Below are 4,114 nucleotides of genomic sequence, written 5' to 3'. Positions count from 1 at the left end.
TACTCCATAAAGAATGATGGACGCACAGGGGTTACCTCACTACAACAAAGTTAATTTTTTTCGAAGGTCAAAACCCTTGAAAAACGTAATAAAAGCCCTCAAAAAATATTATTTTGAGGGTTTAACTAATCCTTGATGAACTTTGAAACAAATTCCCTCTAACAGAAATTTCTACAGCCTTGGGGACCCTTGAAACCAAAATTTCAACAGCCTACATGACCCTCGAAACAGATGTTTTATATTTACCAAGGATTGGCAACCTTTGAAAAATTAAAAGGGATAAAAGAACAATGACCTTTTTTTGAGGGTCTCCCAATCCTTAGAATAAGGCTTTCTCTTTTAAAAAAGATAAAAAATAAAAACCCACAGCCATGCACATAGATTTTAAAAAACCACATATTAAAAAATCTATATCATACCAAAACACAAATATCAAAACAAAATCCAATTAACTTTCCAAGTTACTAAATTTTTAATTCTTGAAGTTTATGTAGACATTTTCACATTAACATAAAGGAATTTAATATTTTAACTAGAAAAAAAAAAAAAAAAAAAAAAAAAAAAAAAAAAAAAAAGGGAGGAAGAAGAAGAAAAGAAATGAATCAGTACAAGAACCATGCATGATCAAAATCCTAATCTTAATATTATTCTATTTGAATGCAAAATAACTTGATGTACTAATGTTTAAAGGGTCTCACATAAAGGATTCTTTCTTCTCTTGGTACTTCTCAAAGACTGATGCATAGCCACCAATTTTTCCTTGCATTAAGAACTGCAAGGAAATAGACAAATCAATTAATCATGCACTTGTTAAATGATTGAGGTGTTTGATTGAAAAATTGTCATACGATGAAGTCCATATTGACATGTGATTTTCAAAATGTAACATATTTCTGAAAAAGATAATTAAGTAGCATAGATCAGTTCATGAATTATTACCTTGACCACAGGTGTCTAATATACAAGTATACACAGTTATCCACTCAGTTTTGAACTTAATCAACTTGACTTGCACCATAAAACTTTTAGTTTTTTGAGAAATGTGTGAAAGGAAAATCAGAGAAATGCAGAGAAACCAAGAGTTTTCTTAAGTTAGATTTTGATTCAATAAATCCTAGAAAAAAAAAATTCTAATTCAATAAGGGAGAAGGAGCACGGAGAATTGACACATACTATAGGAAAATTGGGCAATGCTGCCATGAGCAACACACTTGGCATCTGCACTGAAAATGATGAAGAGGTTACTTCATGTTTGACAAATATATATATATATATATATATAACTTACAGCTGTTGTAAGGAGGTCAACATTCCAAGCTGCATAGGTAATGTTCCATTGAAATTGTTTGAGCTAAAACTTCTGTAACATTATAGAAACTTCTGCAATACAAGTTCTAATAAATGGATTCGGAAAAGGGTTAACAAAAAGAAATCATAAATAAAGGGAAAAGATTAAACCCACTATCTTTCAACTAAAGTATTTTATGATAAACATTTGAGCAGGGCAATCATATCATAAGAAGTCAACCAATGTAATATGAATAAATACAATATAAACCAAGAGAAACAAGTTCTCGCAGTTTCATTCAATAGTTTAGGGACTTCAGGCCCTTAAAATGTTGTCAGGAGATGAATCGGAATGGAGCTATAAGTGCACTGCAAAATGCCGTGATATATATTCCATACCTACGCAGAAGATCAGTAAGGACCATGCCTGGAGATGATGTGTGCACCCCAACTTTGGACCGCTTGCACTCTTTCAAGAGTGATGCTTGAAGCTGCCTTAGGCCACACTTTGTGGACCCATAGATACAAGTCGAAGGATATAAAATAATGAAAATCGTTTTGAGTCACCAACAACTTGGAATAGTACAAACTTCCATGAATCATTGAATAATGATTAGCAAAAACCACATGACATACCTCTGCTCACTAGAGAATAAACTAAATTACCATAGTACTAAAAATTGAACTTACACAGCTGTTGGAGGGGTACTAGATCCCCCTGAGCCTGCACAATCCATGTTAAATATGTGGCCCCCCTTAGCCTGGTTCTTCATCACACGCATGGCTTCTCGAGTGCAGAGTAGAGAACCAACCATGTTTGTTGAGACAATCTACCATGAAACAAAGTGGTACTCCGCAAATCAGTTGCTACTTTGAGTGCAATGTGTATACTATTTCGATGTATTGGTAGTACCCTATATCTATTGAGTGAATCTCAACCACAAGAGAGCCCGATTAATCACAAATCTGAAACCAAAATCAATCCTAGCTTGGCCAAGCCAATTTTATTATTTCCTTTCGCATCAGCTTGCTAAATTAATTGAATATAGAATTACAAAAAGACTTATTTATAATAAAAAATTGCAAAAAGACTTAGAATTTTTACTAACCTATATGAAATGATTTAGGGAAAACTAACATCAGTACTCATCTATGGCTGGTTGAAATGTTGAATTGTAAAAATACTTAGCGACTAAAGCAAAGTTTAAAATCACACACCAAAATTGAACCCTAATTTCCATAGCCAATCAGTAAAAACAAAGACTGAGGCACAGAGCAATGCACAATATTCAATCACTACGATTGCGTTATGTATGATCAAGATACGAACTTAATTTTCACAAAAAAAAAAAAAAAAAAAAAAAAAGGTACCATCGGAAGATTCGCCGGAGGTGGTAACGGAGAGAGTATGACAGTTCTCGCCGGCGCTGCTGTCCTCGTCGGAATTCCTTCCTCCGATCAGAGATTCCTCATATTTGGTGATTCATCTTCGCACATAGAGAAAATGCGATCTACTTTGAGAGCGAGCGCGAGGGAGAGAAAGAGCAATCAAAGGAAAAAGAGGAAAAATAAATGAAAGAGAATAAGACAAGGAGGACCTAAATACTCTGAGAACGAAAATGTGAAATTTCATACAAAATTTTTCAGTCTTGCTTAGAAATAAATCAGCGAGTGTTTATGTTTTACAGTCTTTTTTCGAGGGGTACTAGGAAATCTACAAATTTTAGAGCGAAAACTCACGCAGTGGCCGCCATTTTTTTCAACAGTTATTTCAAGGGTTATATGTAGACTTATTTTGAAGGTTCTCAGTCAGCCTAGTAATAGTCACCCACATGTTACATTTAGTGTTTATTTGGACAAATTTTAATAAACCCTCGAAAAATAAGTGTCGAAAGAGGTCCACTTTTTTGTAGTGCTCACACTTTTTCATGATGTAATTAGACCCTGAACTTGTCTTTAATAAAAACACCAATTTTCTTATCGTAAAATGGCATTCATAAATAAAAAGAGTTTTTATTTCTAATTTGGGTTTCCTTATAAATAAATAAATATATATATATATATATATATGTATATATAAAAGTGAACACTTTAATATTTTTTTACAATAGCTGAGTACACAATGCCCAAAAGTGGGATTGGGTCTTCAAAATTCGAATATTCTATTTCATCATAATATTACAAAAGAGAACCAGGGCCCAACCCATCTTCCTTGGAAGGGAAGAAGACCCACATTGGGATAAGGAGATGGGTTTAGGCCCATGGGTAAAAACAAAGCAAGTTTAGATTGCTAAGCCATGAGCATAAGGCAATTAGCTTCTCTTCTAACTAAAAAAAGTATTCAACCTACTTTTTAAGTCTTTCATAATCAAAGAGTCACCTCAAATATTGTGTCAATTAGATGTTATTTACTATATGATTCATAAGCGTAGAAGCAATCTTTGATAATCTCACACAAATGGGCCAATTATATGATATTTGCAAGCAAACTGCCACCATCATCTTGATCTTGATTCTTTGTCATGCCCTTTAAACTAAAATTGCTGAATGCTTTGCAAATCTTTTGGAACAAATTTCAGGATGTATTAAGTACTAGAATTGTTTGGTGACAAAGGAAGGCATAAATTTGTGTGTACCAACGACACCACACCTCTACTAGGATTCCACATAAATTAATCAGGAACAACCTTAAGGGATCGACAAGCATTGAAGCAAGTAGCTCACATGCAAGGATTGCTCAAATGACACAAACAATCTTTAACATTGGGAGATAGTTTGCGTTTTGAGGCCCTAATTTAATACCCAAAAATGCAGTAGCGTAGATAAC

The 4,114-nt window shown here is 33.7% G+C and overlaps 1 long non-coding RNA gene across 2 annotated transcripts; it reads right to left on the bottom strand.

Moving 5' to 3' along the window:
* Nucleotides 1-621: 621 nt before the first annotated feature.
* Nucleotides 622-3,105, bottom strand: LOC126723939 (uncharacterized). Of its 2 annotated transcripts, XR_007654522.1 has the most exons (3): nt 2,659-3,104; nt 1,289-2,117; nt 622-1,223 (listed from the first exon to the last, which is right to left on the bottom strand). It is a non-coding gene; the product is annotated as an uncharacterized LOC126723939 (long non-coding RNA). The 2 variants fall into 2 exon arrangements; XR_007654521.1 differs by having other exon boundaries at nt 622-2,117; nt 2,659-3,105.
* Nucleotides 3,106-4,114: the final 1,009 nt, after the last annotated feature.

The sequence above is a fragment of the Quercus robur genome, chromosome 4, assembly GCF_932294415.1.
Source record: "Quercus robur chromosome 4, dhQueRobu3.1, whole genome shotgun sequence".
Lineage (NCBI taxonomy): Eukaryota > Viridiplantae > Streptophyta > Magnoliopsida > Fagales > Fagaceae > Quercus > Quercus robur.
The sequence above is the reverse complement of the archived record's forward strand: the minus strand, read 5'-3'. Positions and strand labels throughout refer to the sequence as shown.